Raw genomic sequence first — 11,825 nt, 5'->3', positions numbered from 1 at the left:
TTGTGAGCCACCATGTGGTTGCTGGGAATTGAACTCAGGACCTTTGGAAGAGCAGGCAATGCTCTTAACCACTGAGCCATCTCTCCAGCCCGATAACTGTTTTGTTATATGTAATTTTACTATGTTAAAGTGAAAGACTTTCCTTTTTGTTTAAACAGAAAAAGGTGAAATGGTGTAGGAGGTTCTCATGTTTGTGTGTTGCTTTCATTGGTTGAATAAAGAGACTGCCTTGGCATTTTGATAGGGCAAAAACTTAGGTAGGCAGGAAAGACAGAACAAAATTCTGGAAAAAAGGACAGTCTGGCAGATGTCATGCTTCTCCTGCTCAAGACGATGCTGGTTATACTCATGCCAGTAAGTATATGTTCACGCCACAACCTTGTGGTGAACACAGATTAATAAAATGGGTTAATCAAGATGTGAGAGTTGGCCACTAAGGGGATAGAGCTAGAAACCCCAACAAGCAGGCCCCTCCTGTTAAAGCATATGTAGAAGTTATAGTATCTATGAATTTAATTTTGGAATGTTAAAGTGAACATTATACATTTTTATTAGAAAAAATACTGTATAATTTGGTGTGTTGAAAATTACAGTCATAAACAATATTATTAATTTAGAAAATTTAGTTTTAGTTTTCCACTCGACCTCAACGGCTGCTAGGCTCTTTGACTCTTGTCAATCCTTATTGAAATTAGTTATTTATGCATTGGTATGGTATTTTCTAAATTTTTTACAAGGAAGAAATGCCCCCTCCACAAATAATAAAGTAAAACTTTAAAAAGGAAAACTTTAGCATTGGGCAAACCAAACAAGATAAGAACAACTTCCTCATGTCTTATTTGTAGGAATTTTTATTTATTTTTATTTTCATTTTTTATTCATCTAGTTATTTCACATCCTGGTCAAATTCTTCTCCCCCACTCTACCCTTCTAGTTCCTTTTCTAATCCCCCCTCCCTACTTCCATACCCCAGTCCCGTCTTCTTCCCTCTCCATCCAGGAAAGGGCAGGTCTTCCATGAGTATCAATAAAGCATGGCATATCAAGGTGCAGTAAGACTAAGTACTTCCCCATTTATTAAAGGCAGGTGGGGGGGGGAGGCAAGGCAACCCAGTATGAGGAGTAGGGTCCCAAAAGCTAAAAGAATTGGATACAACTCCTGTTCCCACCATTAGGAGTCACACAAGAGGCCCAAGCCACACAATTGTCACAATATGCAAAGGGCCTAGGCCAGTCACATGCAGACTCCCTAGTTGTCATTTCAGTCACTGGGAACCCCTATGTGCCCAGGTTAGTTGTTTCTATGAGGTTTGTTGTGGTGTCCTTGACCATTCTGGCTCCTTCAATCCTTCCTCCTCCTTCTCTACAGGATTCCTGAATTCTGCCTAAGGTTTAGCTGTGGGTCTCTGCATCTGCCTGCATCAGTTGCTGAGTGGACACCTTTCTGATAATTGGGCCAGGCAGCAATCTGATCACAAGAGATAGCCAGTTAAGGCTACTTAACTGCTATTGTTAGGAGTCCAAGCTGAAGTTCTCCCCACAGACTCCTGGGAGATTCTCTTGTGCAAGGTTCTTACCTGGTTCGGAAATGCCACCGCAGCAGACTCCTTCAGCACTCTTCCCCTCCGCCCCTCCCAACCTGATCGTTCATGTTCCCATCCCCACCTACCCCCAATTCACTCACAAAATCTCTTCTATTTCCCCTTTCCAGGGATATCTGGGTGTCCCTCCCCATAAACCATCTTTGTTATCTATTCTCTCTGAGGCTGTGGATTTTAAGCATGGTTATTCTTTACTTTACAGTTAAAATCCCCTTATGAGTGCGTACATAGTATGTTTGTCTTTCTGTATCTGGTTTACCTTACTCAAAATGATTTTTTTTCTAGCTCCATCCATTTGGCTGCAAATTTTCTGGTGTCCTTAACTTTTTTTTTTTTACAGCTGACTAACATTCCATTGTGTAAATGTACCACATTTTCTTTATCAGTTTTTAGGTTGAGGGACCTCTAGGTTGTTTTCAGGTTCTGAATATTACGAATAAAGCTGCTATGAACATAGTTGAACAAGTATCTTTGTGCTATGATTAGGCATTATTTGAATATATGTCCAAGAGAAGTATAACTGGGTCTTTAGGTAGATTGAATTCCATTTTTCAGAGAAACCACCGCACTGACTTCCAAAGTGGCTGTATAAGTTTGCATTCCCACCAACAATGGATGAGTGTTCCCCTTACTCCGCATCCTCTCCAGCATAAGCTATCATTGGTGTTTTTGATTTTACCATTCTGACAGGTGTAAGATGGAATCTCAGAGTTGTTTTGATTTGCATTTACTTGATAGCTAATGATGCTGAACATCTCTTTGAGGTTTGCCCTTATGTATTATTTGGCCTTTCCCCCTTGCTTCTCTTAATATTCTTTCTTTGTTCTGTATGTTTAGTGTTTTGATTATTATGTGGTGAGGGGATTTGCTTTTCTGATCCAATCTATTTGGGGTTTTGTAAGCTTCTTGTACCTTTATACCTTATTTAGTTTGATTTTTTTCTGATCCAATCTATTTGGGGTTTTGTAAGCTTCTTGTACCTTTATACCTTATTGAGGTTGGGAAAATTTTATTCTATGATTTTGTTAAATATATTCTCAGGGTTTTTCATGTGGGTTTCATATCCTTCTTCTATTTCTACTATTATTATGTTTGGTCTTTTCATAGTGTCCCAGATTTCCTGGATGCTTTGTGTTAGGAATTTTTGGATTTAAAATTTTCTTTGATGGATAAACCTATTTCCTTCATCGTGTCTTCAGTGCCTGAGATTCTCTCTTCTATCTCTTGTATTCTGTTGGTGATGCTTGTGTCTGTAGTTTATGTTTGCTTACTTTGCTTACCCAGATTTTCCATTTCTAGGATTCCATTTGTGTTTTATTTAGTGCTTCTGTTTCCATTTTCAGGTCTTGAACAATTTCCTTTATCTGTTTGTTTTTTATTGGTTTTCCTTTAGGATTTATTGATTTCTTCTAATTTTTGCTTGTCTTTCCCTCAATTTCCTTAAGGAATTTGTTCATATACTCTTTAAGGACGTCTATCACCTTAATAAAGTAATTTCAAGGTCATTTTCTTGTGCTTCAGATGTGTTGGATTGTTCATGCCTTGCTGTTGTAGAATAGCTGGGCTCTGGTGATACCATATTCTCTTGTGTGTTATTGAGTGTGTTCTTACACTGGGGTTTATGCTTCTGAAATTGGAATGATTTTAGGTCTAGGTGTTCGTTTCTTCATTTGTCTTTGTTAAATGTTTTTGTCCTTGTTGGATGATTTGTTCCTTAGTTTCTCTTTTCTCTCATTTAGGTCTTCTGGCCTAAATGACCAAGTGTTCGGGTGGTTAGTGTATCTTCGTTTTGTTTGTGTGTTGCTTTCATTGGTTAATGAATAAAGAACCTGTCTTGGTTTAGTTGATAGGGCAGAACTTAGGTAGGCACAGAAAACAGAACTGAATGATGGGATGAAGAAGGGCAGAGTAAGAGAAGCCATGGATCCTCCTCTGGAGATGGACTCCGGTTAGAATCTCTGGTAAGCCACTGCTGTGTGGTGATACAGATTAATGGAGATGGGTTAAACTAATATATAAGAGTAAGCCAATAAGAAGTTAGAGCTAATGGCAAAGGAGTGTTTTAATTAATACAGTTACTGTGTGGTTATTTTGGGTGTAAGCTGGCCGGGCGGCAGGGACAATCTAGGGGCCCCCTCCCTGCAACATCTTCAGGTTTAGTAGGGTGTCCCTTCTAGGTCTGGGATCTATGGGTCCTTAGATCCAGCCTGGCTTATGTTAAGGCCAAAGTCCTCTTCCAAATTTATACACCAGCATATGGAGCCCAGAGGAGTGGGTGCAGACTGTGGACCCTAGATCTGATGTGGCCTATGGAGTTCCTAGGACCAGCCTGGCCTCTAGTACTGGAGTTTTCTAGATCTGGTCTATGCTCCAATAAAGCTGAATTTTTCTGAAGTTCTAGACCTTGGATCCCTAGATCCTGTCTGGCCTCTGATAAAGCAGGAGTCTTCTTCTGAAGTTGTAGACCAGGGTATGGAGCTAGGGGTGGGGGTGGGATTGAGAGGTGGGAGTGGGTGCAGTCTGGGGTTGTAGGGAAGGTTTTAAAGGTATCTTGTGGGTGGTAGACAGTGTCTTACCTAGGGCTTCTAGGACCAGCCTGATTTCTTGCAATACTGTCTAGGCTGTGGGCCCTAGTATGGTTCCCAGGAGAAGGGGGTACAGTCTGGGGTTGTTGGGTGAGTCTTTCTTATAGGAATTTATTAAGTACAAATATTTTATGCAATTTAATTTATATGAAGATGTTGTAGATAAACAATGACTGTATGTCCAGGATTCAGACCTTATCCAAATAAAACTTATAAAACATTTAAGCATTGACTTTGAGAATTTTAGGGGTTATAGGGAGATCTTCTGAAGTAGGTAGAAGCTACATTAGTTAGAAACTACATTAGTTTTCTACTGTTGCCCTATAAATTTCTCTACAATTTAGCCACATAAACAATATACATTAAGGAAATCTTCTTATTGGAGTAGATGTTAATAATTCAGAAACCCACAACTAGACAATATTCAGTTCTAAATGGAATGTCTTATCAAAGCCCTCCCCGAATGCTCAGGGATATATGTGGAAGTAGAGGTGGGAATATTATAAGAGCCAGAGGTGTTGGATGGCTCCAAGAAAACAGCATCTTCTGTACACAAAACAGGGTTGGTTGATGTGAACACACGGACTATGGGAACATGACCAAGACTTGTATATGTTTAAACCATATAGAATTCCAACACTGAGAAGCAGAAGTGGACTCAAAGTCCTGTTCCTAACCAAGATACTATTTGCAATTGATAACTGATAAGAAAGAGAAAATAAGTTTTCTTCAATGGATTGTCACTGGATATGTCAAATGTACTCCCAAGGAAGCCCTGTCCTCAGGAGTACTTGCCCAACTCAAAACGGACTCAATGACATTTATGTGTGTGTGTGACTTTGTTTTTGTTTGGTTGTTTTTTCTTATGGGATTTTGATTGATGTTTGTTTTTTTGGTGGTGCTTTTGGAGAGAGAGAGAGAGAGAGAGAGAGAGAGAGAGAGAGAGAGAGAGAGAGAGAGAGAGAGAGAGAGAGAGAGAGAGAGAGAGAGAGAGAGAGAGAGAGAGAGAGAGAGAGAGAGAGGAGGGAGGGAGTTTTAGTCTTTCTTGCTATGGAATGCATCACAAAGGTGCCTTACATAGAAGATAATATTGGAAGAGTTTTCTCTTCAACCTCAGCACGTTTGTCTCATAGCCGAATGTGGTGTGTTTCCTGCTGGTGCTTTTCACAGTTATTCCTCCTTTAGGATAGTGATGAGCACCAAGTGGGCATTTTGTTAGATAACTAGTCATCTTACCTTCAGTAGTAGTGGTTGTGTGTGCCCTGTATAAAAGTTTTCACTGAAAATAAAGTCTGCTGCATGTAAATCACTCATTTCTTTAATGTTAGGAGACATAAAATTCATGGAAATCTTCATAGCTTAGATACTATTCAGTGCCAACCTTGAATTTCATCATTAGAGATATATAGTACTCAAGAAATTCAACTCCCCCATCTATCATAGTAGGACTCCCTTGGAGTTATCAGTCTATATGCTATAGTTTGTATGCTCAGACTCCAGAGCTAGACCTTACATGTGACCTTTTATGTGAAAAAAGCATACAAAGTAAGAGTAATATTTTATGTGTACATGAATTGCCTTCTCATTTTCTAAACTGTTTTGTGATATTGCTTGCAAGTGATGTCTGACAGGAGGCCAGTCTAGAACAAATAATACCAAGTGTAGAAACAAACCCCAAATCTCTCATTAAGTCATTAGCAATGTAATAGAGCTCATTATTTTTCACCTTCCAATTATTGACTTTTTTAATTAGAGAACACACTCAAAGTTGAACTGTACCCAGTACTTTCTGCAGAACTCAAGCCAATTTTGTTATATTAAAACTGTACCTTGCACCAGAGGCTTGGAGAATCTCAAGTGACTTTGAAGGAATTTCACTACTATTGTGTATCCATTGTTAGGTTCATATGAAAAACATCATCATCTTATATGATTTACATTTGTTGATAGCTAAAAATATTATCAAATTAAAAAGGTTAATTTAAATCAAAGGTACCTTTACCTTTTAATTTTTTACTAACACAACACTGGGAAACAATGGACAATGAAAGATGTTTAAGAGCTGGTAGAAAATGAGTGTGATGTGTTTTTGAGCAGCATCACAAGTCTTTCTGGTGTACTCCTAATTGGAGTAGTCTGGCTTATTTCAGATATTTTCAAAATATTAGAAAATTTACATCAGGGAATTTGTTTTATGGAAGGAATAAAAATAGCAAACATGGATGAAAATGCATGAATATATGAGTGAAACATGATACATGTTTAAGGCATGTGGGAAACATCTTTATCTGCTTGTTGAGGATTCACAGAGCCATCCATCAAGAGAGCATTAATGAGATTTCTAATCTCAGTGAGTGGTTAACTAAGTCATCATTGGGCCAGTGATGATGATGATGATGATGATGATGATGATGATGATGATGATCAAAATGATTAGTGATGACAAGAAATCAGACGCTAATACATGCTTCTAATCTCTGAAAGTTTAAAAAAAAGCGGATCATATGGATAATAAGTGAGCAGAATGAGTGATGAGCCTGAAAATGACTGTCTGATATGGCTCTTAATCTCACCTGGAGGAATTAGGAAAGACCTACCTATAGAATGGATCCTTAATCAGAGCCTAGAAGTATATAAGGGGATAAAAAGAGAGAAAGGGGATAGAGTATTTCAGGTAAAGGAAATGGGCATGTTCAAAGGCACACAATAGAGAAATGTTCCTTATGGCTACAGTAGAGAAAGTCAAAAGAGTAGACATAAAGAATTCCCCCAGTGTGTTTCGTGAAGATAATCGCTCTTTTCACCTCAGTTTATTCATATTTCTCCTCAGGACCCTCTTCTGTCAGAGCATTCCTCCTTATTCAGCCTGACTGTGATACAACTTTTCTTGATCATCTATTAACTTCCTCTGTTGACAGTACCAATTTTATTATACTCAGCAAGACATGAAACATCTTATTCTTATTTGATTGTTCATTGTATGTCTTCTCTTACTAGAATATAATCCCACATAAAGCAGAGTCCTTGTCTATCTCATTCATGTCTTTATCTTCACTGTCTAGAACTGTGCTCAATAGAGAACACACATAACCAATATTTGTGTTTACAGATTTTATATTTAAAATGCTTCACATGATTAACAGATATAATGGGATGAGTTTGGAGAGAAGTACACAAATGTGAAGTCTTTACCATAATCTCTCTGCTATAAACCTATCAATTATTGTCAAGCAAGTCTTCCTGTCCTCTTATTTATTATTTTTGTAATGTGATATTTAATATAGGATTGGCCCTCTTGCGAAAGTACTCCAAATACTATCAACCACGGGCACGATGCTCTCCTGTAGATCTCTATGAGTTTCTTATCCTTATATCCAATAAACAGTAACATTTGAGATTTCATCACTGAACTGTTTACTACTTCCTGTGGTATTATCTGGGTAGGATGATTGCATAATGAGATGTAGAAGATCTTTTAAAAAGATTTATTTATTTATTTATTTATATATTATATTATTTATTTATTTATTTATTTATTTATTTATTTATTTATTTATTTATTTATTTATTTATTATACAACATTCTGCCTCCATGTATGCCCGCATGCCAGAGGAGGGCGCCAGATCTCATTATAGATGGTTGTGAGCCACCATGTGGTTGCTGGGAATGGAACTCAGGACCTTTGGAAGAGCAGCCAGTGCTCTTAACCTCTGAGCAATCTCTCCAGCCCATGGGGAAGATCTTCAAAGCCTTCAGAAAGGATCAAGAATCAGATTTTGAAGACAAAAACTCTATCTGGGATGGAATGCTTTTGATACTAGCAGTCTAGCCATTTACTTGTAAGGTCTAAAATTACTCCAAGAAATAGAAACACAAAAAACTCTATATGTACCCAGCAATTGGAACAATATTTTTGTGACAAGATGCAGTTGAATTGCTACTTTATTTACATTATCTACAAGATTTGGACCCAATATCAATACAATTGTTGAATTGTCACTTTTACTCTTACGTAAGCTGGGATTCTTGGTGTATGTCCATTTTTCTGTTTCATTAGACTGTCAACTACTGCAGCATAAAATTCCTTTTCCCCTTGGTTTGAATGAGACCTACAAGAAAGAGTCTGTTCTTATCTCTTAGAAGTTCTACATAGAAGTAAGTGTGTTGACTGATGTCTAGAATCTACCTCATTTCTAAACAGTAGTGTCAACATATACTTACTAACTACTGAGCATATATCCCACTTTGTTCTAAGTATTAGGGGAGATTTGAAAGAGTGGAAGAAAAGATTCAGCTCTAATATTTCAATTACATAACAATCTATGGGTAAATTAAGCCAACCTTTTGTAAATTTGGAAACATGCATTGTTTATTTTAGACATGGTACTCATAAAAACAGCCTTCTAAGTCTCCACATTTGTCAGCCATCTAAAATGGCCTGCTGAGCATTTCCATGCTGTTTCAGCTGGTACTTTCCCTTTTTGGGTCTTTAGACACTATCTTCGCTTGCCAGAAAGACTGGGAAACAGTTTCGCTCGGTCGCCTACTCCCACCTTCTTCCTCCATTTATTTGAGTAAAATAGTGTTCTGAATTTTCAAAAAAAAGTCTTATTTCTTACCTAGTGTGATAAGGAAATGCTTTTATGTTATCCTTTATGTGTCTTATTTATTTCTGTTCATCCTTGGGGATCTAGCCTGGTTTTCATTTTTTTTTTATTGTTATCCTGTTTCCCCTTTAGGTCACTGTATTGTTCTGAACTTTAGCCAACTTGGCATCTGGTTATCTTTTTAAAAACCTCTGAAATTTGATATTCAAATAAAATTACCTCACTCTGCTGTGCATCTTTTATATACCATTAAGACAAATTTCCAAATGACTTGTTCTATAGCCACCTAGGAGCTGGGTTTGTGCATGAAAATAGCCCTTTCGATTTTCTTATGAACATCCAGTCTATCTAGAGCCAGCCTTTCAAGGGGCAGAATAATGAGGCATGCTTTTACACTCTAGTTTTAGTCTGTCTCTTCAGATTGCCATAAATATATCATAAAACACATTCCTCAAATATCACACACTTGTTTTCTCAAATTTTTGAGGACTTCAAGGCTAAGATCAAAGTATGAACATGGCCAGTTTCTGTTGAGTGCTGTTTGCCTGATTTGTATTTAGACTTCCCTCTCCCACTGTGTCTTCGTGTAACGGAGAGTGGAGAGGAAAGAAGATGAAAGAGGAGTGGAGAAGAGGCTGGGAGTCAACTCCCTGGTGTTCTTTGGCTGAAAAGCATTTACCCATCATGAGGTCACCTTCATGACCTCAAACAAACCTAAAGCTCACCTCCCAACTCTTAGGTATCAACCTAAGCGTTTTGGGAACAGGTGCGTAATTTGGTCCACAGTACATCTCAGGTCTGTTTTTAAGTCATGTTGGGAAAGTAGTGAGATAAGTCTCTCCCTTCAAAATGAGATAATAGTAGAATGACAGAAAACCCATCTGTTGCTAGCCTTTTTCTCAATATCATGTGTTAGATAGTGTTTGGTTTCTGTGGAAAAACACTTGAAAGGGACAATTTATAGCTGGAATGGTTTATCTTGACTCATGATTTTAGAGGGTTTTGTCAACTGTTACTTGGTACTGTCCCTATGGGCTTATGGTACAGCTGAGGATCATGGTGGAGAGAGGAGCATAATGGAGCAGAGCTTCTGAACTCATGGCAAAAAGAGAGAAGAGAGCAAAGAAGACTAAGGATAATATATATTCTTAAAGGTATGTCCCCACTAACCTAGTCCCTCAAATCAGGCCCCTCTTTCAAATGTCCCCACTGTTGGGGGAGGCTGCTAGTTTGTTCCTGGTTGCTCAGCCCTGAAATAATCACACAAAACCATATTATTTGCAATACTGTTTGGCCAATATCTGAAGCTTGCTCTTTATCCTAAACTAACCCATCTCCATTAATTTATGCATCACCACAAGTTCGTGGCCTACCGGCAAAGTTTCAACAGGCTCCAGTAGAGGTGTCTGTCCCCAGCAGCAGCTACATGGCTTCTTGCTGACTGCCTTCTTTCTCCCAGCATTCAGTTTAGTTTTTTTCACATAGCATTATTCTGCTAAGCCACTGGCCGAAACAGATTTATCCACTAACCAATAAAAGCAACACATATACAGAACGGCTTCCCATACCACCCCACCAACTTCCAATATTTCTTCCAATGATGAATTCAAAATGGAATAGTTCACTGATTAGTTTATATACATTAGTATCAAATCAATCACCTGGCAACCAAAAACTTAGCACATGAGACTTTGAGGAACATTTTAGATTCAAATCCTAACAGAGCACTATTGTATAGTATATAGAGAACAATGGAGCCAAACAACCTGAGTTTGTTTCCAGGTTAGCATTTTCTTTTTTTTGTGATATAAAGTTTATATCATTCAATTTACAGTTGAATTTGGCATTGTATGTCTTGAACAGATAGGTGTGTGGAGCACATTGCAGATAGGGTAGGACTGGGGCAGCTCTTATATATGTAGCCTGTTCTTCACATAGTAACTGGCATAAAAAATAAACTAGGGCTAATTATTCACTGTCTTTGTGCCTTGGGTTTATTCATAAATAAAATGTTATAATAGTACTTACAAGTTGCTTTTGGCATTAATTGACTTATACATAAATTTGCAAAAATTCCAGGCACATAATAAACTGTTTACTAATTGTTATCATTACTAATGTGCACACTCTGTGTTCTAACCTCACATTGATTCTGGTTCTGGTATTGACTCAAAAGTTACCAGTGTGGGCTTGGCAATGTGAGTTAGTGGTAAAACCCTTGCCCAGCATGTACAAAGCCCCGAGTTTATATTCAGTACCAGAAAATATTACAAGTATCAATTCATTCATCCTCTCCACACTCTTCCCCTGGTAACAGTTAATAATGAAGTAGAAGTTGGTTTTCTTTTCTCCTTTACAAGGGGTCTGCCTGAGATTCTGAGCAAGTAATGGTTTCAAGTCTGAAATCAGGAACAGTGTGGATTATTGGGTCCTGCCTAGGGAGGTCAGAAGTTGGAAAAGCCAGAGACAAATGTCTTGGACCGTAGATTTGGAAACATGATGCCATATTTCCAAGGGGCAATTGGATGTTCATTGATAAAAAATCCTTATGAGGACTACAATCTGGTTGACAATGGAAAGCAGCTAAGAGCATGATTCTAAAAGTGGTTCCAGAGCCTGTTCTGTGTAGGGCTAAAGATATTATGGGCAGTTGTTGATCCTGGATTACAGAGTGGGCACTTTTAACAGAAGAGTGTGAAGGTGAACAGAAGCTGATATTGAGTTTTTTCAAGGGTGGGTTCTATTCAAACAGGAGACATGCTTAAGTCCGGAGCTTCCTGTTATCAGACAATGAAATCATTAAGATGTAACCGCTGAGTAGTACTATAATGTGTATATATTCCACAGTTTCTTCATCCATTCTTCCATTGAAGGGCATCTAGGTTGTTTCCAGGTTCTGGCTGTTACAAATAATACTACTATGAACATAGTTGAACAAATGCTTTTGTAATATGATAGGGCATCTCTTGGGTATATTCCCAAGAGTGGTATTGCTGGGTCCTGGGGCAGGTTGATCCCGAATTTCCTGAGAA

Source organism: Microtus ochrogaster, unplaced genomic scaffold (genome assembly GCF_000317375.1).
Source record: "Microtus ochrogaster isolate Prairie Vole_2 unplaced genomic scaffold, MicOch1.0 UNK17, whole genome shotgun sequence".
In the NCBI taxonomy this organism is placed as follows: Eukaryota; Metazoa; Chordata; class Mammalia; order Rodentia; family Cricetidae; genus Microtus; species Microtus ochrogaster.
The sequence above is the reverse complement of the archived record's forward strand: the minus strand, read 5'-3'. Positions refer to the sequence as shown.